The sequence below is a fragment of the Neofelis nebulosa genome, chromosome 10, assembly GCF_028018385.1.
Source record: "Neofelis nebulosa isolate mNeoNeb1 chromosome 10, mNeoNeb1.pri, whole genome shotgun sequence".
NCBI lineage: Eukaryota > Metazoa > Chordata > Mammalia > Carnivora > Felidae > Neofelis > Neofelis nebulosa.
Window position 1 is genome coordinate 56639995 of NC_080791.1, and position 22972 is coordinate 56662966.

The 22972-nt window shown below is 51.7% G+C and overlaps 1 long non-coding RNA gene across 3 annotated transcripts; it reads left to right on the top strand.

Moving 5' to 3' along the window:
• The first annotated feature begins 7 nt into the window (after positions 1-7).
• Positions 8-22816, top strand: LOC131487241 (uncharacterized). 3 transcript variants are annotated; one of them, XR_009249679.1, is made up of 6 exons: positions 8-219; positions 751-811; positions 968-1042; positions 4062-4249; positions 11061-11204; positions 20419-22816. It is a non-coding gene; the product is annotated as an uncharacterized LOC131487241 (long non-coding RNA). The 3 variants fall into 3 exon arrangements; XR_009249678.1 differs by lacking the exon at positions 20419-22816 and adding an exon at positions 14389-15923; XR_009249677.1 differs by lacking the exon at positions 20419-22816 and having other exon boundaries at positions 11061-12297.
• The last annotated feature ends 156 nt before the right edge of the window (positions 22817-22972 follow it).

The window sequence follows — 22972 nt, forward strand, 5'->3', positions numbered from 1 at the left end:
AAAAAAAAAAAAAAAAAAAACAGCCAAAGACCTCCCCCAGACCGCCCTGGCTGCCGCCCCTCCCCCTGCGCGCTCTCACCCGGCCCCTGGGTCCTACTGCCCCCCAATGGAGGGAGGGGGGCGCCCTGGGAACCCCCAGCAGAGAGGCCGGGCACCGGACCGCACGACCTGCGCTGCGCGTGGACACTGCGGAGACTCCGGACTTTTCCGGTTCTGGAGGTGGGGAGCGGGCGGGGGGTGGGGAGGGGGGTAGTTGGAATCACTGAGCTGGAGGGGACACTGAGTTTCAGGGTCCAGCTCCCCAGAGAGGAGCATCCCCAATCCCCACAATCTTACCCCGGATCGCACTTCTTCCAGCAGCCCTTTCCCTTGCAAGGTCTCTGCCCCAAGGGGATCCGTTCCCCCGTTTTAGAGCTGAAACTTAATTGGGTTCTCCGACACGCCCCCTCCTCAGTCAGGACCCCTCTGCTTTGTCTCGGGGGAGGTGGTCAGAAAAGCAGCATCTTTCTCCATCCGCAGCTTCTCCTGATCACCGGAGCTCGACCTTAGTGACTGCCCTGAGGGGAAGAGGGGCCCTGAGGGGCCCAATAGCGGACCCTCACCCTGGAAAGTCTTGAAGTGATAGAGGCGGGGACTCCGGGGGAACGTCGTAGTTTGGCCGGGTCTGGAGGGGTGTGCAGGAAGGAGAACCCTGACTGTCCACTAAGTAATATGTTGTGTGACCCTAAGCAAGTTACTTTCTTTTTCTAGGCCACAGTTCCTTCTTTGGCTGTGAAATGTGGTGCTGTCATTCGTTGCTTCCTTCCCATCTGTAAGTCTGGCTCCCTCTCTCCTTGGTTATCCCTGCCCCCTCCCTGTCCGGGTTTCCTCCCATGGCTCCAGGTCTATCAACCCCTCTCACCCCACCCTCCCACAACTGATAGTCCCTTGAGCTCTGAGCTAAGCTGGATATTCAATTCTATTCTAGGTGCTACAGATACAGCTGAGAAAAGGACAAAGTCTCTGCCCTCAAGGATGTACATGATGAGAAGGAAACATGCAGGTTAGTAGGGAACTCAAGAAGGCAGCAGAAGATTATTTAGGACATGCCCATACCTCCCGCAAGTCTTCTAATAGTGAAGGGATAGATAACAAATGGGCACAATGTGGAGAGGAAGGGACAGGGTAGAGAGACCCTTCATTCGCTCACTCATTCATTCATTCAATCAATAAACTATCCTGAGTATCTTCTTTCTTCCTGGTGCATCCTTGGATCGTGGGGAACAAATGAATCCCAGCACCCAGTGGATGAATCATCTGGGTCCCTGGCAGAGGGGTGGGAGGAGGGCCCTTTCTGGCCACCCCAGTCTGCTGCTGGTGACTAACTTGGAAGTCTGGGTTAGGGGCTGCTGCTCAAAGTCTGATTACACAGACCGTGAGAAATCTTAGGTTAGAAGAGGTTCAGACTCTTTGAATCAGGGTCAGAATTGGAGAGAACTTGAATCCTGAAGTGACCATCATAGAAGGTGATATCTTACTTGAACCCCCATGGAATCTTTGAATCCATCTAAGGAATCTTAGAGTGTTAAATCTCATAGTCAGAGAATCTTAGAAGAAAAGAAGCAGGGGCTCTGGGCTGCAAGGCATCTCAGAGGTCGTGGATTCCTGGGCACAGCCCCAGGCAGAAGCCTCTCAACAGTATCCCAAAGGCAAGCACACAGCACCTCCAGGAACAGGGAGTCCCACAGAGGCAGCTCAGTATTCTTTCTTAGGATAGGTCTGATCATTAACAAAATCGCTCCTCTATAGAGGGGTGTCCGTTTCCTTGGAGTGGCTGTCATGGTTCTCACGTGCTTTCCTGCCTTACCTGTGTATTGCTTTTAAGGATAAGTCTTTGCTATCCAAGGAAACTGCCTGGGTCACAGGCCATACCCTGCCCTCCACCCCACCCCCACGCCCAGCTTGGTCCTCAGATGGCAATCAGCCCATGCACTAAGAGTCCGTCAAAGCTGGTGGAATAAACGAAAGGTTGGTCTTGGTTTCCAGTAGGTCTAGATTGTCAGAATCGAACAGATTCCCTTTCTTCCTCACTGTTCCATCTCTTAGCTCTCTGAGGCCTCGCCAACACTTTTAGGGGTAAGCTGAATGCTGTGACTCCTAGTGACTGCCCTGAGGGGGAAGAGTAAGCCGAGGCTCCTGCCCTTAGATAAACCTAGAATCCTAGAAGGTCAGAGTAGAAAGGACTAATACCCCCATTCACAGAGAGAGAATCTCCTGATGCCTAAGGAAAAGGCTGGGTCTGGAAGACCCTCTGGCAGTCTTACCAGATCGCTACTGTAGCTCAAACTGGGTCAGAAGCCTCCTCTATGGCAGGATTGACATGTCATCACCCTGTATTGTCACTGAGTGTCACTGGAGACCCCGGCCTCCTACTCAGGGTCCCCGGTACCCAGCATAACGCATGCCCAGAAGAGGAACTTGGTAAGCACAGTGAGTGAGTGATGGGAGGTGGCTGCCTGAGTCGTTGGAGCTCCAAGCGCCGCCTCCGTGAAGAAAGACAACGGCTCCTTTAAATTTCCAAGATCAGCAAAAAAAAAAATGTTGAGAGACTTTGCCACATTATTCTTAGCTCTGAGCCTAGCCCAGGCCTGGCTGTGGCCCTTCCCCCACACTCCCGGGCTGCACTTTCTGGAAAAAGCACTCTTTTTGGAGGGAGGAAACACTCTTGCATTGCAGAGAGACTTTCCAGCATTTCAGATCTGGATTCCTTCAGTGCCTTCGGCTGCCTGCAGGAGCTGTTCCTGCCCCCCACATCTATCCCATCCCAGGGAGGGGTGGAAATTTGCCCAAGATCACACAGCAAGTCTGAGGTCGAGCTGGGCCAGAGCCCAGACATTGGACCCCCAGTCCTCCTTCCCCCAAACCAGCTTCTAATTGACCCAGCCAGATGGGCAGGCCCCCGTTCACCAGGGGTTACAGGAACAGCTTGCTCTGGCCCCAGTGGCTAGATTCACACGTCCTTGTCCCACAGAATCCTAGGACAAAAAATAAAAGATCATTTAAGTGTTCACCGTACTCATATCATATTTAACTGTTTCAGGGTAAGTAGGAATGTCACCACCTTAAAACTGAGGAAACTGAGACTCAGGGAGGCTAAGTGGAGTATGTACGAGCACACAATGAGTTGCATTCAGCCCTGAGACTTAAACTAAGTCTATTTGTCCAAGGGAAGGTAGGGAAAGGGGAGGACAGAAAAATGACGTGTATGGGGCACTTTGCTACCGCCGGCCTCGCTGGGCACCTAACTGGTATCTCACTCTTAATTATAGGACGTTAATTGGAAGGAAGTGCAATGCTTTTTTCCTTTTTACATGGGATAAAACTGGAGCCAAAGAAGGCTCTGGAAACCAATCCGTTGTGGGCCCTTTCCCTCAGAGGGCCAGGGCCACCACAGGCAGTTCTTTGAGATGCTGTCCAGGAGCCAAGAATATGCTCGCAGCCCAAAGCATGAGTCAGGGAAACGCAATTTCTGCAATCTGGGGTTCTCTCAGTGGAGTGTGGGGCCTTGCGACTGAAAGGGCGTTCCTGCCAGCTGCCACGTCGAAGGGTGGGAGGCCCGTGTGGGGGTGAGGAGGGCGGGCATGGGATCTCTCCCCTCCTCCTCCCAAAGCAGGCCTGCCCCACCCCCCACCCCTCTGCCGTCCTGGCGTGGAAGGAAGTCACACGGGAAGTCCAATGCCCTCGCTCACATGCCTGACACAACACCCAGGAGACACAACACGCCCACCGACACGACACCGCGGATGCACGTGCATCCATCCGCCCACTGCGGCCGCTTCGCGCAATTTGCGTACACCCGTAGCACCCATGCGCACGTGTCTGCATATTCTCCAGCAACAGGGATGCACCACACATAGCACACATGCCTAATAGGAGCCCGTGTACAGGCACACGCTCCAGAGAACAGGCGAAAGGGCACAGCCAGGAAGTCTGGGATTCTACTCTCATCTCTCCACCCCTTCACGCCTTGGCGAAGTTACTTCTTAGTCTCTGAGTTTCAGTTTCCATTTGTCAAATGACAGGGTGCGACTTCTTCTTGCCACCCTACTCCCTGCCAGTTGACAGACACAGGCACAGAGCTCCTGACCCCAGCGGAGGGCTCCGTCCATTGTACCAGCTCTTCCGTGGCTCCCACTGGTCCCTGGAGAAAATCCAAGCCCCTTCTTTGCCCTCGTCACCTTGCATCAGGAGTGCCAGGTTGCAAAGACAGGTCCTTGGTGCCCCTGGGCAGAGATGCTCTGCCTTTTCAGGGCCAGAGCAAGGGAGGACGCTCTTAAGAAAGCTCAGCTTTAGGAGTGGGGGAGCACATTTTATTTTGAGTGGATCAGTAGGTCCCTCCCTTCCCCCAGCCTCTCCCTCCGAGGCCTCCTCTGGCAGCCCCATGGAAATAGCTCCAGCTGCCTGCAAGGCTGGGGGGCTGGTAGGGTGGTAGAGGCTTGTTAAATACTGCCTGGCCTTTTCCCCACCCCCACCGTCTCCCTCACCCCCTCACCCAGCTCCCAGCTCTCTTCCTCTCCTCTAGGTGACACCAGCAGCTGTAATGGTGGTGATGCCCACCTCACCCACAGGGCTGACCTCCCTGTCTTACCATCTCTGACACTCGGAAAAGGGACCCCTGAATCCTGACCACCCAACCACACCCCAGCCCTAACCTACTTCAGCCCAGTGCAGCCTCCTCTGTGTTATGAATACAGGAAGCCCTAGCTTGGATCCTATCCCAGCTCTGCTACGTTTTAGCCTTGTGCCCGTGATCTAGAGCCCCCTCTGTAAACTGGCAATGATAATCTCGAAGATAATGAGAAGCACAGATGAAACAAGGACTTGGAGAGCACTCTGAGAACTCCGAATGACATTGGGCTCTCCACTCCACACTCTGCTTGCCTCTTCTCGGCCTGGTCCAGTCCTTCCGGGCCACTCCTGCTGTGTCCTCTGAGGGCCATCCTGTTGTTTTCACTCACACCTGGCCTTGCACACACACGAGAGGATAGCAAAGCCTTGTGAGTGGCATGGCGGCTTGCCTGGGGAGGCTCAGGCAGAGGACGGCAGCCCGTAGAGGGGCAGGAGCCCAACCTGGGAGTTGTTAGGAAGTCTGGGTGCTACCTCTCACTGAGTGATCTTGGAAAGTCACCTCTCTGTGCCTCACTTTCCTCATCTGTAACATGGGGATATGAGCAGGATCTAGAAGGCTCTGAGGGATTTCATTTTAAACAGGAAGACGTGTTCTTGCAGGAGGAGAAATTGGCACACCCTTTCTAAATTGTTTTAATATCTATTAATTTTTGAAAGAGAGAGAGAGGCACACCCTTTCTAGAAGGCAGTTTGCATTGGGAGCTTTAAAGACCTGTTACTGAGTAATTCCCTGCAACATTGTTTGTAATAGCAAAAATTGGAAACAACCTATCTATTGGTAGGGAGTAGGAATACCAAGAAGCTGGAAAAAACAAAAAGTAGGAAGTTCTTTATGTCCTGATACTGATATGGAAGGGCAAAGTGACGGATAATGTGACGATTCACTGCTGTTAGATGCACACACAGACCATCCCTGCAGGTGGGTGAGGAAGGAAGGTAACATTCCTTCCATTCAGGGGAAGGACTGGAAGGACAGGAGAAAGGGGGAGGGGTGAGACTTATTTTTGGACTACAGCTGACCCAGAATGACGTGGGTTTGAACTGCGTGGGTGCACTTATATGCAGACTTTTTTTGATAAATACGGTACAATACTATAAGTGTATTTTTTCTTCCTTACGATGTTCTTAAAAACATTTTCTTTACTTTAGCTTACTTTACTGTAAGGATACAGTATATAATACATATATCATACAAATATGTGTTAATTGACTTTATGTTATCAGTAAGGCTCTTGGTCAACAGGAGACAACAGTTAAGTTCTGAGGAAGTCAAAAGTTATATGTGGATTTCGGGACATCCGAAATGTGGGGGTGGGGGGGTCAGCACCCCTAATCCCTGTGTTGTTTTAGGGTCAACTGTATATGAATGCATTACGTATTCACACATTTTTAAAATTTTAAGTTATTTGTGTTCTTTTTGAAAAAAAAGATCAGTTTGTTTTTTTTTTAATTTAGCTGAAGGAAATTATTTTTGAAAATATGAGCATAGGTACAGGTACAAGGATAGTCATTACAGCCTCGTTTGTAAGGGCTGAAAATTGGAGAATGTCAGTAAAGGAGGGACCATGGGCAGCCATCATAAAGGAGGAAGTTGTTTCAGTCCTCAGTGAAAGACAGCTCAATGGATTGGTGAATAAAAAATAGAGCAGTTTATAGGGGTACCTGGGTGGCTCAGTTGGTTAAGCGTCTGACTTCAGCTCAGGGCATGATCTCATGGTTTGTGAGTTTGTGCCCCGCATTGGGCTCTGTGCTGACAGCTCAGAGCCTGGAGCCTGTTTCTGATTCTGTGTCTCTCTCTCTGCCCCTTGCCTGCTCACACTCTGTCTCTGTCTCTCAAAAATAAATAAGCATTAAAAATTTTTTTTTTCAAACAGAGCAGCTTATAAAACAGCATGTCTATGAAAATGCTATGTGCAGAGGCACAGATGAATGGAAGTATGTTCATACCTCACCAAAAAGCCCACTCTTGTTATTAGATGATTTTCCACTTAATTTTTAAAACATGTCTGCTGTTTGAAGTTGTTTTATTTATTTTTTATTCTTTATTTTTAAAGATTTTATTTTTATTTTTATTTTTTAAAAATTTTTTTTAACATTTATTTATTTTTGAGACAGAGAGAGAGAGAGAGCATGAACAGGGGAGGGTCAGAGAAAGAGGGAGACACAGAATCCGAAACAGGTTCCAGGCTCTGAGCTGTCAGCACAGAGCCCGACGCGGGGCTTGAACCCACGGACCGCGAGATCGTGACCTGAGCCGAAGTCGGACGCTTAACCGACTGAGTCACCCAGGCGCCCCTAAAGATTTTATTTTTTTAAGTAGTCTCTATATCCAGCGTGGGGTCAAACTCACGACCCGAGATCAAGAGTCATCTGCTTTACCAACTGAGCCAGCCAGGTGCCCCTGAAATTGTTTTATTTTTTCAATGAATGTGTACTAATAACAGACATAGAGAAATGTGTATAATATTCATAGAAAAAGGCCAGAAGGAAATATTCTTAAGTGGTTTAACACTATTTATCTTTGGAGAGAGAAGTTCGTGTTATTTCTATTTTCTCCTCTCTGCTTCTCTGAAATTTTTCAATAGCATATATTACTTTTATAATCAGTTTTTAAAAATCAATGAAGTGAATGGGAAAAGAACATCCAATGGGAGGTCAAGCCAGGTCTGAAGGACCTTTGTCTGAGTGGGGGGTAGGGAAGGGCAAGCCAATGGGGCCTGGGGCTCAGAGGCCCTCACTGCAGCTCTGGGGAGGTTGGGAGGCTGGGGCTCGATCGCATCTGGCCAGGCCTGTCATTTTCCACTACCACAAGCCCGCTGGCTTTAGGCCTCAGGCTAAAATGAGTTAGGTCCTGACAGCATTTCATGGGAAGCCGCCAGGGCAGGCAGGGAGGGTCCCAACAAAGGTCACCACATGAGGGGGTAGGAGTATGTGTGGGTAAAGCTGCAGAGGATGGCCAGCCAGGGGTCTCCCAGGAGCTCTGGGGGCTGGGAAGCTTGGAGCTTCTCCCTGATGACAATTTAGCAGGGAACGGACAAGGTCACATTGGTGTTTTTCAAGTAGTTCTCTGCCTGCTGAGTGGAGAGTGATAGAAGCCAGAGAGGAGACTGTCACAATAACCCAGAGCAAGATGCTAGCGCCTGGACCCAGGCAGGAACCATGGGGCTAGAGAGGTCCTAGGGGTGGACTGAGCATGAAGGGCCCAGGAACTGGGGGAAGGAGGACTCTGGGATGTCGGGCCTGGGTGATGGCACTTTGTCCTCTTCCTGAGATGGGCCCTGGGAGGGAAGGTGGTTGTAGCTTGGAGACATCCAGGAGGAGACAGCATCCCTTAGCCTGGCACTCAGAGAGAGAAGGCCAGGCCGGAGAGGACGACTTGGGAGCACAGTAGAGTAAGGGACAAGGTGGGCTGGAAGGTGTGGGTGAGAGCAGATACAGAGCGTGAGAAAAACAGGCTGGGGAGAATCAGGCCCCGTCCAGGCGGAGGGGGCATCTCTGCCACTGCCAGGAAGGAGAATCAGGGTGGAGCTGGCAGGTGGGGCTGGGGGCAGAGGAAGAAGGCCATGCTGGATGCTGTGCAGAGAGGGCCCCCTCCTCCCTCGCTGAGAACGCGGAGGGAGGACCAGGCTGCCCTGATTCCGTGGTGGGTGGGGTGGGTCCGAGCCGGGATCTGTACACTCGGCCAGGCCCCATTGGCTGGCAGGCGGGGGCCGGCGCAGAGACAGGCCACGCTGATGCAACGTGGGCCTATCGTTGCAGGCCCGGCTGAGGGGCTGCAGCTGTGCAGGCCGCTGCCCAGAGGTTCCAGCAGGGAGGGAGGACCGGCGCAGGCTCGAGCCCTGGGACTGCAGCCCAGCCACGCCCCAAAGCTGTCTGTTCTGACTCAGGAGGGAAACACGCCTTTCATGGAAGCACCCAGAGCCCTCCACTCTGTGCATGTGTGTGTGGGCGCGAGGCGGGGGAGGGGCCAGCGAATGCTGCGCAGGCTCAGCGGTTCCCCTCAAGCCCAGCCTGCCGGAGGCCAGGCCGGGGAAGCAGGAGGGGAGGAGTTGAGCACCTGCAGAGCCGGGGCTGAGCATCTGGTCCTGGGTTCCCCGCTGTGCTTAGCCTCTGACTCTGTATGCGACTCTGGGCAAATCCCTGATCCCTCTGAGCCTGTTTATCCGTCTCTTAATCTGGGACAGAGACTTGCGGGAAAGAGCTCAGAGATTGGGGACTGGCGCGGGAAGCGGCACAGCTGACCAGGCTGAGCCCCCAGACCAAGCACAGAGGAAAGGAACTAGTATTTATGATGCCCACCCTGTGCATTCTTTGTTAAGTCCCATAACTCTCCTGGAGGTAGGTATTTTAATTCCCATTTTGCAATGGGAAAACTGAGCCTCAAACAGCCCAGGAATGACAGAGCCTGGATTTGAATGAAGCCAGGTTACCCCGCTTAGGGTCTGGGGTTCTGTCCATTGCAGCAAACAGGCCATACCTGAGGGCATCAGGAGGCTGACGCTAGCATCACTGATGGCCAGAACTCAGAGTTGCCCAAATCTTGGGCACTACCCCTACATAGTCCCCTTTCTGTTCTTAAGCAACGGGTCTCACAGGAGATGCTTGGAGGTGTGACCAGGGGAGGAGGAAGAGGGCTGCAGAGCCCAAAAGTGCCTGACACCTTGCCAGTGTGGAGGGGTGGGTAGGGAAGACTTCTTGGAGGAGACTGCCTGGGGTTGATAAGGAGCTAACGCCAAGTAGAGAAGACGTGGAGAGGGTGAGGGTGCTCTCCTCAGGTGCACAATCAATGGCAACCCTCAAACCCACAGTAATCAAGAGAAGTAGTATTTTCAAAAATCAAAACCAATGCAAAAGGAAAAACCCAAGACGAACAAAGTATAAATATTTTAAATAAAGTCAGGATCCAGGCTCACTTCATGGGTGTATAACCTGTGTGGCCTCCCAAGGGCCCCACACTTGGGTAAATGTCCTGCTGTTGCCATCTTGAAATTCTGAATAATTTTTGAGGAAGGAGCCCCATGCATCACGTAGCCGATCTGGGCAAGATCAGTAAAACAGTACTGTGTCAAGCCATATTGGAACCTGAGCCAAAAGGGAAATATATATATAGTTGAGATTTTGGTATTTTGCTCATTGTGGATTTCTTTTTGCATTACCTTTGATTCAAAAAAAAAAAAAAAATTGGGACACCCAGGTGGCTCAGTCTGTTAAGCATCTGACTCTTGATTTCAACTCGGGTCATGATCTTACGGTTTGTGAATTTGAGCTCTGCCTTGGGCTCTGCATTCACAGTATGGAACCTGCTTGGGATTCTCTCTCTCTCCCTCTCTTTCTGCCCCTCCCCCACTCACGCTGTCTCTCTTTCTCTCTCAAAATAAATAAATAAACGTTAAAAATGGTTATTAAAATATTGCAGATGTTATTTCTCTTGGTTACTGAGGTTTTGATGCCCCTTTTAATTTGCACCCAAGTGAATGCCTTCCTGGCCTCACCCTAGACCCAGCCTGGGGAGGGGAGGGGAGGGGAGGAGAGGAGAGGAGAGAAGAGGAGAGGAGAGGAGAGGCAGCGGGGGAAGAGGGAACGGCAGGGCAATGGCTGGAAGATGGCCTGGCCAGCAGAACTAGCCTGCGAGGAGGTATTGGCAAGGCTGGGGGCAGGTGAACCTTCAGGCACCTCCCACGTCCCACGGAGTCCTTGCAAGAGAGGTGCCTGGGTGTCTCTCCATCTTCTGATCACTGTCCAGAGCCTCAGTGCCCTATCTGTGAAGTGAGAACAAGGGTTTCTGTTCTGAGGGACAAAAGAAAAAAAAGTTGCTGAGTTTGAAACCGGAAAGCCCTATAAATGGGAACGTACGTGCACAGCGTCTGTGTTAGGTGCCATCTGCTCCCACAGGCACGCACGTGGCCATCTCCCTCACCCCCCACGCGGCCATCTCCCTCACCCCCCACGCCTCTGTCCCTCTATTCTGCTTTCTCCTGGCCTGGAGGCCTCCCCTGGCCCACCAAAGCCTCTCCCTTCCCTTGCCTTCTGTGTGCATGGGACAAAGACCATATTCTTTGTATTCCTTCCTTCTTTCTCTTGTGGAACAAATATTTATGGAGAATCCTCTATGCACCTGTGTTCACTATGTGACCACAGCAAGGCCTTTGCTCTCAAGGAGACTCACAGCACAGGCTGGGGGAGACAGGCTATAAACTAAGAGCCAAGTATGATAACTTCGGGTCACGATAAGGCCTATGCAGAAATGAAAACAGGTGGGTGGAGGTGGGGGGCCAGCTACTTTACATGGGGTGGCCCGAGACCCGAATGATAAGCTGTATTTGTTTCCTGTTGCTGCTATAACAAGTTACTATGAACTTAGTGGCTTAAAATAAAAGTGTATTATCTTACAGTTCTAGATGTCAGAAGACTAAAATGGGTCCGCGGGGCTGTGTATCTTCTGGGGCCTCTAGGCACAAATCTGTTTCCTTGCCCTTTGGAGCTTCTGGAAGCCGCCTGCATTGCTTGACCTGTGGCCCCTTCCTCCATCTTCAAAGGTATCATCATATCTCCCCCTTCCTCTGACCCCTGTTGTACCATCATGTCTCTTTCTCTGACTCTGAACCCCTCTCCCCACCTCCCTCTTACAAGGACTCTTGTGATTCCATTGGGCCACAAGGGTCATCTCCCCATCTTCATATTCGTAATTTAATCTCCTCTACCTTGTGAATGAACACATCCAGGATTAGGACACAGACATCTTTGGGGGGCCGTTATTCTGCCTACCACAGAAGCCAACCCTGTGAAGGCCTTAGAGTGGAGGAGAGCAAGCAGAAAGAATTGCATGTGCAAAGCCCTCAAGGCTAGAATGAACTCGGCATGTTCTCGGAGGAGCAAGAAGGCCACCTTTCTAGAAAGTAATGCTCCAGTTAGCTTGATTTTAACGAACTCTACTCATGGGGCCAATCCCACCTCTGCGGATGAATGCGGTACACTCCGGGACAGCCTCACAGAGCATCTCCTTGGCACTTAAGGTCATCTCCTCCATCTCCTCAACTTCGAGCTGGCCCACACTTCACATGCTTAGGAAGAGAGCCCCGGATGTTTGGAGAAGGTGCCTGCCTGGGCAGTCGCCTGGAGCTGGAGGCCAGACTGACTCTGGTCGAGGAGTGGGCCCAGCTCCTGGCACCTGCATATAATCCTTCTTTCTTGCTTGCTAAAGGCCAGGGTTGTGTGGCTAAGGGAGGCCGGGGGCAGGAAAGGCTGGACCTCCAGCAGTGGCAGCAGCCTTCAAAGACCATATTGTTAGCTCTGAACTGCAGTGGGGAAGGTGCCAGGGTCTGGCTGAATGAAGCATCTGTGATCTCTGGGTCAGGGACTCTCCTGGGTCATACCTCCCACCCTCACCCCTGCCTGTACGTTTGGCTTCCTTAGCATCCCTTGTACTGTCCCCAGAGACCACAGCTGCCTCACTGTGCCATTGGCTGTTGGATGGTGGCCTGTCCTGTTAGAATTTAAGCTCTGAGAAGGCCAGAAGCTGTCTTGAGCACCACCAAGGCCCAGAACCCAGCCCAGGGCTCGGCTCAGAGAAGTTGTTCCGTAATTGCGTGGAATGAATGAACGAATGAAGAAACGAATGAATAAATGAGAGACTGTTGCCATTCTTGCTTCATCTGGTCACCTTTTCCCCAGACCCTTGCACCGGCTTCCTCACCAGTTTCCCTGCCTCTGGTCCCTCCACCACACCCTCCCCTAGCATCTAGTTAAAACCCTCCAGAAGCTCCCTGAGACTCTCAGGATCCAGCCAAGATGCTGCCAGCCTCATTAGGCATTCACCCACCCATTCTCTTCCCTGCTCCTGCACTACCCCCTTGAACATACCAAATACCTCCCAGCCTGTGTACCCTTGCATCGAGGGTTCCTAAGCCCAGATTGTCCTTTCTACTCTTCTCCCCAACTGGGTGACTTCTATTCATGGTTCAGGAGACAAGCTCCTCCAGGAAGCCTGCCTGACTACCCCCAGCCTCCTCTGGGCTCCCAGAGCCTCCCCACTCCACTCCACGCTTCTCACCACCTCAGCACCAATTGTGTTTGCCCGTTAACACCTCTGTCTCCTTCTCCAGACCTTGAGCTCCTCAAAAGCAGGCACTGAGTCTGACCCATGTTTTTGTCATAGTAAGAGCCCTGGACGTGGTCAGGCCAGAGCAAATGCTCAGCAAACTCAGAGTAAATTCAGACCCAAGACAGTGAGGGGCCTGAGGCCAAACTAGTGGGGCGTTTCTGCCCTCTTGTGGCCATTTTGGATCACTGTGCTTTACTGTATCCTGTTCATGAGTTTCTCTAGGGTAATGGACTGAGTCCAGGAACAGTGGTTTTCAGAATGTGGCCCCAAGACCACAGCATCAGTATCGCCTTGGAACTTGTTAGAAATGAAAGTTTTTAACTGGGGTGCCTGGATGTCTCAGTCAGTGGAGCATGAGACTCTTGATCCCCATGTTGGGCATAAAGTTTAAAGAAAGAAAGAAGGAAAGACAGGAAGGAAGGAAGGAAGGAAGGAAGGAAGGAAGGAAGGAAGGAAGGAAGGGAGGGAGGAATGAAGGAAAGAAAGAAAGAAAGAAAGAAAGAAAGAAAGAAAGAAAGAAAGATTGATTCTTGGACTCTACCCCAGACTTATGAATCAGAAACTCTGGGTGTGAGGCCCAGAAATCTGTTTTAACAAGCTCTCCAGGTAATTCTGATGCAAGCTGGTTTGAGAATGCTTCTCCAGGAGCCCCAGGTAATCAAGGAGACCGCAAGACCCACCTAGGGTTGCTAGCTAAAACACAGGAGTCCCAGTCAAAGGTGAGTTTCAGATAAACAACAGAAGATTTTTATTACAAATATTTCACCACACACGTTTAGACTAAAACATCATTTGTTGTGCAGCTGATACACGCAGGAGAGCCGCTGCCTGGAATAGCAACAGAGGAACAGATAGAATGAGAGGCTCCAGAATGATTTATTGAGCACCTACTATGTGCCTGGCACTGTCCTGAGTAGTGGGCACGATATCCAAAAAATAGAAATGGAAGGAAAACTTATGAAGCCAGCATTACCTTGATTCCACAACCTGAGTAGTGGGCACGATGACAAAAGAAGAAGATACGAACCCCACCTTCAGTGTAAGGACTCCATGGGTCCTGCCGGCTTTGATTCCAGGTTTACACCCTAAATTGAGAGCCCTAATCAAACAGTAGAGGAGGTTGACTTTTTTTATTTTTCATTTTTCAGAGGCAAGCAGGAAGTCGTTCTACTCTTCCTCACAGATTTGATTCAAAATTACATTAGAGGCGGTGGGCTGAGGGTGGAGATGAAACAAGATTGGTATGACCTGATTATCGTTGCAGTGGATGATGGGTAATGGGGGCTGCTTATACTAATCTGTCTAATTTTATGTACGTCATCCACACGTTTTTTTTTTTTATTAAATTTTTTTTAACGTTTATTTATTTTTGAGACAGAGAGAGACAGAGCATGAATGGGGGAGGGGCAGAGAGAGAGGGAGACATAGAATCAGAAGCAGGCTCCAGGCTCTGAGCCATCTGCCCAGAGCCCGACGCGGGGCTCGAACTCACGGACCGCGAGATCGTGACCTGAGCCGAAGTCGGACGCTTAACCGACTGAGCCACCCAGGCGCCCCACACACATTTTTTTTTTTTTAACACAGCTCAAAGTAATATTAAAACTCTGAAATCTTCCCAGTCTAGAAGGAGACCCTTCTTTCAAGCTAGTCCTGCCTCAGAAAATGGAAACCTGAAGAGGGCGCTGCTCTCCCTCCGTGACCTTCACCCGCTGCTGGCTGTGGCCCCTCCAGAGTGGAGTGCAGAGCAGGAAAGAGGGCAGAAAAGGCCCTCCTTGCCTGATACGGTTGTAACCCAGCCTTGGGGACACTCTGGCCATGGCGGATGTCCCAAGGTGATCTTAATTCATGGGATTCTCCGGGAGATTTTTCAGGAAACCTCCTCCTCTGGGGATCTCTCACCTGGATTTCCCCCGATGAGGCAGGGCCTCTTCTGGTTTGCAACTTCCCTGTTGCTTTCCAGCTGTCCCCGCTCTGTTGGGATCTCCTCACCGCCCCCAAAGTGGTCCTCGGGCAGAGGGACACCAGCTCAGACAGGCAGGCCCCCATCAGGTCCCCCGGATAATCAGGCATCCTCTGTCCAGTCTACCCAGGCAGCGAGCCGTTCCCAGCGGGGCCCCGGCCCTCCCCGCTCTGCCGCCACGCACAGCCTCTTGCTGTGAGAGACTGCGTGTGAGAGCACTTCTGGTCCCTGTGTCTCCCAAAGTCAAGGCTCATGTGTCAAGCTCTCTGAACAGTGCTCCGGAAACCCTCCTCACTTGACTTCGAGGAGAGAAGAGAAGCAGAGCGGAATGACAAGTCTCTCTTGTGGGTGGGTGAGGGCCAGAGGCTGGCAGGACACGTCTGGGAGCACACCCTCTGCTGGTCCTGCAGGGTGGGCTGACCCTCCATTGAGGAATCTGGGTACCGGGACCCTCTCGTCCACAGCTTTTGGAGCCCTGGTGAGACACCGGCCACAGAACGAGCCTCGTTCCCACCCCCACCCTATCACAGGACTAGAGAACCGCAGACAGAGAGCCGCTCCTTCATCACCTGGATTTGCCTGGTAAAAACTTGCTCCTCGGCAAGCCTCCACTCAAGCTCTGCCGGCTCCGGGATGACCTCCCTGATTGCCCCATGGAGCGCCCTGAGTGCTCCCACTGTATCTCCCTGGTGCTCCCACTGTGTCTTGTTCTCTCCTCCATTAGAACGTTTTTTTGTTTTTTTTTTTTACTTTTGAAAGCTGTCTGTTGCCATGGTTCCTCATCGGATTGTGAGTTCCTTAAAGAACCCCTGTTCTTCGAGTTTATCACTGGGTCCCTGGGACCCTGGGACCCTGGGTCCCTGGGTCACTGTGTCCCGAGTTTATCACTGGGTCCAGCACAAAGGCTGCCTGACACAAACGAGGGGTAATGCAAGAACAGCAGCGATGACAACCTTCGCTGAGTGTTACCTGTGTGCCAGGCCCTGTGCCAGGCTTCATGGTGCATTGTCACATTAATCCTGCTACAGTCTTATGTGGTAGGTACCGTTCTCCCTATTTGTCAGATGGGAAAACTGAGGCTCCGAAGGTGAAATCACTGGCCAAGCTCACACGGGTAGAAAGCCGGAGAGCCAGGGTATGACACAAGCCCCCCTGAGTATGGAGCCCCTTGGCCTGTACTGATTCGGAGCTCACCATGTCTGACAGGTACCTGGGTGGGGGCAGGGGTGGGTGGGCACCCTTAGGTCAGCCTGAGCCTGATTGCTCTGGCCCCAGCAAGCTAGGACTCTGCGATTTCTTGGGGTCGTAGGATGTTCAGAGAGTCAGGGGAGACAGAAGGGTCAAGACAGGAGTGGGAGGTCCTGACTTGTGAGGCCAGGGCAAGGTCAGGCCAAGACACAATTTGGGCTATCACTTCTTGCCAGCGTTGACGGGCCTCATTTCCTTAATCTCTTAGCCCTGCTCCAGCCTTTCACCAGACCCCAGGGGCTGGCAGCCAAGGCCCCGGCTCAGAAAGCTCCCAGGGCTCCGGGAAGGGAGGAAACAAATCCCGGGAAATTTGGCAGGTCGCAACGGCTCAGTGTCTGGGTGTCCCCAGGGCAGCGACGGGTCCTGGCTCGGCCATGGGTCTGTGGTGACCACCGGTCCGGGTGTGCCCACCGCTGAGGGATGTGGGGCTGCCAGTGGTAAAGCTGCCCCGGAAGCAGTTGTCATCTAGTGTCACCCATGTCATTAGATGCTTCTGGGCCCTGTATGAAGGACTCTTGGGAAGACCAGGTGGTATCAGGGCACACAGGTGGGTGAGCCCGGGTGTGGCCCCGAGGGCTGCTGGCGAGAGCAGGGCCAGGAGTCAGAGCGGGCACTTCACTTCACTTCAGTCTTACACTGGCCGGGGGGCCCCAGGCCGCTTGCCTAAATAAGATCCCTAAACCTCCTTTCTCTTCTCTACAATGAGGGGGGTAACACCCGCTTGACAGGGCTCTTGTGAGAGTGAAAATGAGGTGAGTCAGCAGAAGGAAGGCATCACTGCAGGATTAGGTTCAGTGATGAGTAACAAATCCCCAGAGTTGTTCTGGCTTAAATGAGACTTTGTTTCTCTCCCAGTTGCACGGTTGGAAATCGATGGTCCAGGGGTGGTGGGGAGGCTCTGCTTTGTTAAGTCCTTGGGCATTCAGGCTGCTTCTAGCTCATGGCTCCTCCGACCCTACGGTGTGGCCCTTGTCTTCAAAGACCAAGATGGCAGCTAGAGCCCCAGCCATCACATTACATGTTCCAGGTGGCAGATAAGAGAAGGACCAAAGAAGTGCATGGCACTCCCTTTAAGGGTGCTTCCCAGAAGTCCTAGGCAGCAATTTTGTTTACATTCTGTTGGCTGTAACTTTAGTCCCAGGGCCCCAGCAAGAGAGTCCGTGAAATGCGCTTTTGATGCCAAAGGGCCACCGTCCAGGTGAAAATCAGGAGTGCTACTACTGTGGAAGACTGAGGGCACAGATATTGGGGAATTAGCAGAAGTGCCGGCCATACATGCCTGGCACAGTGCCTGACGTGCATCAGAAGCATTCAGCAAATGTGAGCACCTTCTTCCCGGCCTGAGCAAGGTTATGGCCCTGGCTCCTGGGCTGGCACAGGGCCTCCCGGGGTGCCTTGATGGGACAGGCAGGAAGAGGACGGAGTTGGGACTGGCTGGGATGTAAGAGGCAGGGACATCCCTGGATGGGCCTGGCCAGCTGGTCACAGCACCACAAGGCTCAGCGTGTGCCAGCCCACACCCGAAGGCCAGCACCCCAAGAACCCAGGAGTGGGGTCCTGGGTGGCAAGGCGTCCTCGGGAGCCAGGCCAGAAGCTGGAGGCAGAAGACGCTCCAGGAAGGGGAAAGGGCTTGAGCGATATAGGCGGGACACCAAAGCCCACCCACGAGCGGGCATGACATCAGGGTGGAAAAGCACCGGGCAGGATCCCGGACAGCCGGGCCTGTACTGACGGCCACCGCAGAGGAAGAGAAAACATCGAAGTCAGACTTGCCCGCTTTTATTTTAGAAGCAAGCTAACAGATGTTAAGTAATCTAGGAAAAGCAGCCTCTGCCAAAAAACAGACCCAAAAATATGAAACAATGAAACCAGACAGGGCGGCCAAGCACCAGCTCTTGTCAGGGAGATGGGGTTCTCATTCCTAAGGACATGACAGTGACAGGATCTGCTTTATGGGTACATTAGGGTCGGTGGCATAGGGGACCTTGTAAGACCACCCCAGAGGGATGCTGCTGAACGTCCCGCTACCCACCCCCACCCCCCACCTCCCACCTCCCACTGTTTAAATTTGGAAGCAGGGGAACTTGCCTAAATATGTAAACCTAGTCTTGGAGCCTTGAAATTTGCCAGGCATGTTCCTTCTCCCAGTCCCTGATCTGTGGCATGCTATTAAGTCCCTTAGTTGCACGTCCACACTGCATTGCCTGGCCCACCAACCGGTGTGGAAGGAAAGGAGCTTCAGTGTAAGCGCCAGGGGTCTGGGCCCTCCAGGCTGCCTGATGCTGAATGCGTGTCGGCTGACGGCGGGGAGCCTGAAGGCTTCCACGCAAGCATACCAGGGTCTCCTGTCCTGTCCTCCTAGGCGACAGCTGCATAGCTTCTCCTCTGCCCTCCCATCTCCAAGACCCCTTCCCACCTCCATCCCAGCTGATGATCTTGCCTCCTGAGTCACTGAGAAAATGAAAGCAAACGGAAAAGAGCGCCCCACCTCAGGCTCCCTCCATATCTTGTGGGTAATACAAGTCCTCAAGCTCAAGCCAGCCCCTCCTCCGGTGTGCCCCCACCCCTGCCCCAGGCAGTCTGCTCTCTCCCACGCATTCAGCTCTTCTGTCCTCTCTTCTTCCCTTGGGTATACACACATGTCTCACGTGCTCTATGTCACGAAAACCTCAGTTTCCCTCTCTGTCCCTTGTCTTCCCTTCTTTTACATCAGAACCCCTCAGAGGATCGAGGCTGATCTCTGCCCCCAGGTCCAGCCTCCTGTGGTTCCTTAGCCCCGCCCTACCCCTGGGTTTCGGCCTGCTCTTCTCCCGGACTCCCCCTCTGTCTCTCTTGCCCAGTCCTCCTCTTCCCGGATGCAGGAGGCTGAGGCTCAGTCCTGGTCTTGTCTTCTTCAGCAACCATTTCTTTATTGGTCTCATCCAAGCACGAGACTTTAAACACCGTCCCCGTGCCCCAACGCCCACGTTTCTGGACCTCTCTCAGACCCCAGATTCAGACACCCAACTGTTGGCCCGCCATGTCTGCTTGGATGTCTGAGAGACAGCTGAGAATCAGCACATCCAATCCCAAATTCTGATCTGCCCCCCAAAACCTCTCGCTCCTGTCACCTTCCTCGTGACAGATCAGGGCACTGCCATCCCTCTAGGTGCTTGGGCGGGGCCAGCCTTGACTCCTCTCTCTCACAACCTACATTCAGTTCATCAGGAAATCCTGTGGCTCCACCTTCCAAAGACTTATGGAATCTGACCACCTCTCACACCGCCCTGCTGTTGCCCTCCCCTGGGCTACCACCACCTCCCCTCTGGTTGCTGCATTCCACTGTCCCTGCTTTGAACCCCCCCCTCCCCGCCTTGGTCTATTTAACTCCTGAGGCAAACACTGAACCCCTCTGCTTTGAGCTCGGAGGTGCTTCCCCATTTCGACGGAAGCAAAAATTCAATTCCTTACCGTGGGCTCTGGGCCCACCGATCCACTCTCTGTGACCTCATGGATCCATCTTTTACCTTCCTCCTCCACCCCACCCCCTCCATCACCCCCTTCACTCAAGCCACATTGGCCTCCTGGCTTGAACATACTAGGTGTGCTCCACCTCAGGGCCTTTGCACCTGTGGTCTGCTTCAGGTTTTTGTTTTTGTTTTTTTTCACTCAGATGTCCCCTTTCTTGACCACTCCATTTAATATAGTAACCCCCCTGCTGACACTCCATGTTCTCCTCCGTCTGTGGCGCTCTTTCTTTTCTCTGCAGCACATATCTCAACTAATATCCTGTTCTTGTTTGTTTGTTTGTTTGTTGTCTACCTCCCTCCACTAGAAACTAAATTTCATGATGGCAGAGATTTTCACTGCTGTATCCCCAACACTAAACCAATGCTGAGCACAAGGCAATCGCTCAGTCTACATGTATTTAAAGAATGAAGAAAGGAAAGAGGCAATGACTGCGTGAAGGAATTGTTCCCCCTGCCCAGGAGGACTGGGCTGCCCACAGGGGGCAGTAGAACAGGGGGCAACAATGACCACTGTTGCGAGTACCACGATGTACCAGGCCCCATGCTGGGTGCTGGGGTGTGTGTGGCCTGGTAGAAGCGGACGCGTAAGCTGATGTTCACAGAAGTGACTGGTAGATGGGAAGACAGAGGGAAGCCCAAGGGCCTGTGGCAGCCCAGAGGAGCGCTGACCCAGGAAGCCTTCTGCGAGGAGGTGAGCCCTGCCCGACGTCCTACCTCGCCGCTCTCTCTCCGCCTATGCCATTTTGTTCTCCATTCTCCCTCCTATCACTGCCATGGTCCAATGAGGGTAGAGTGTACTTCCTTGGTCTGTTGACTTTGGACTTGGTCTCGTGTCCCGCTTTGGCCAGTGGAATGTGGTCGGAAGAGACTGTGTGATTGCTCTGAGCCCAGGCCTTAAGGGGCATCACGTGTTTCTGCTTGCACCCTGACAGTTGCGTGAAGAAAGCGTGAGTTGGGCGGCCGTTGATCTCAGAATGAGAGGCAGGTGGAACAGACCTGAGCCTGAAAGCCCGAAGCAGAGCATTTCCTGCCACGCCAGCCTACCTGCAGACTGTGAGCAACACAGAGAGATACTGTTTATAAGCCATCAAGATTTTTAGTTGTTTGTTACACAGCATCATTATGGCAGTAGCTGACCAGTGCACCAAGGTAAGAGAAATCACCACCAGAAGTCACACTAGAAGTCACAATGTGTGAATCCTCTCGTTGCTATCCATGCAGAATTGCTCAGTAAAACAAAAGTTCAAAATATTACAAACAAACATCATTGAGACTGAAAAGGCATGTTTGTGTATTGATCAATGTGGGAGAAGCTGGGAAGATTGTCTGCCAAGCACCTTTTTTTCCCCCAAGAATTGCCCCTGCCCCACCATCCATGTTTGCAAACACAGATACCACATTCCTTTGCTCTCAACTTCCATGATGAAGACTGAGGACCATGGTCATTCTAGGCCGAATGCCTTCTTTCCAAGAATTTTGCAACTAGGACAGAGATAGCAAACTCAGTTTCTCTTTGGGTGGATGGACCATAATATTCATTTGGGACCTGTTGGATGGCCCTGTTTTTTGCCTCATCCAGAGGCGTGACCCTACCCCTGCCCTTAGAAGTTGGGGGACTCCCCCATATCCTTTCACTGAATTCCCCTTTATGCTGAAACTTGTTCTGTTACAGAAACTGAATAAGAAGAGAAGTCTGTGGGTTCTGGCATGGGCTGGGTGCTCAGCAAAGTTTCCTTGAGTTGAGTTATTATAGGAAGCCACAGTTAGTATCACCTTTCCTGAGGTGTTGGCTGGTTGGGGTATTTCCAGTTTTCTACCCTGAAGAAGAGCACCCATGATTGCCTCTTAGGTGCATGATGCTCGAGACAGGACATCAACTGAGTGACACTCCTGTTTCTTCCCCCATCCCTGCTGCTCCTGGAGATAAAGGATGCCCTTCCGTTCTCTGCACAAGAGAAAGGCATGGTGAAAAAGAACACCAGATTATCTTTACCCCGGATTTACCCCTTCCTAGCTGTGTGACTGTGGGCGTGCTACTTAACCTCCAGGTTGGTTTTCTCACGTCGGTAAGTGACAACCATAACAGCTTACCCTCTAGGGCTGTGATGAAGCTTAAGAGCAAAATACTTGTCAACAAGCAAAAACAACCTGATTCAAAAACAAGCAAAGAACTAGAGTAGACATTTCTTCAAAGAAGATAAACAGATGACCAATAAGCACATGAAAAGATGCTTAACATCACTAACCATTAGGAAATTGCAAATCGAAACCACAAAGCTGGGGCGCCTGGGTGGCTCAGTCAGTTAAGTGTCTGACTTCTGCTCAGGTCATGATCTCGCGGGTTTTGAGTTCACACCCCACATCGAGCTCTCTGCTATCAGTACAGAGCCCACTTCCGATCCTACCTCCCCCACTCTCTCTCTCTGCCCCTCCCCTGCTAGTTCTCTTTCTCTCTCTCTCATAATAAATAAATAAACTTTAAAAAAAAAAGAAGATAATACTTCGTACCCACTGGGATGGCTATTATCAAAAAACATAAAAATAACAAGTGTTGGAGAGGATGTGGAAACACTGGAACCCTTGTGCACTGCTGGTGGGAAGGTAAAATGTTGCAGCCACTGTGGCAAACAGTATTTAACACTTAAAATTTTTCATTTTTAAAATTTTAATTAAAACATATTGAAAATAGAACGACCATATAACCCAGCAATTCCACTAATGGGGATCTACCCAACAGAATTGATACTCGCACGCCCAAGTCCACAGCAGCACTTTTCATGGCAGCCAAGAGATGGAAGCAACTCCACGACCCATTGACGGATGGAGAAACAAAATATGTGACATATCCATACAACGGACTATTATCCGGTCTTGAAAAGGAAGGAAATCCTGGCACATGCTACAACATGGACGAACCTTGAAGACATTACGCTGAGTGAATAAGTCTGTATGGTTTCGCTTGTATGAGGTAACAAATTCATGAAGATGGAAAGTAGAATGGTGGTTGCCGGGGGCTGGGGGATGAGGGAATAGGAAGTTATTGTGTAATGGGCGTGTCTTTCAGTTTCATAAGATGAAAAAAGTCCTGGAGATGAGCAGTGCTGATGGTTGCATAACAGTGTGCATGGGCTTTATGCCACTGAACTCTACACTAAAAATGGTGAGGGGCGCCTGGGTGGCTCCATCGGTTGGACATCTGTCTTCGGCTCAGGTCATGATCTCGCGGTTCCTGAGTTCGAGCCCCGCGTCGGGCTCTGTGCTGCCAGCTCAGAGCCTGGAGCCTGCTTCGCATTCTGTGTCTCCCCCTCTCTCCACCCCTTCCCCACTCACACACACACACACACACACACTCTCTCTCTCTCTCAAAAATAAACACAAAAAATTAAAAATTAAACAGTGGTGAAAACATGGCCATATGGGTGGCTCAGTTGAGTGACCAACTCTTGATTTGGACTCAGGTCATGATCTCAAGGTTTGTGAGTTTGA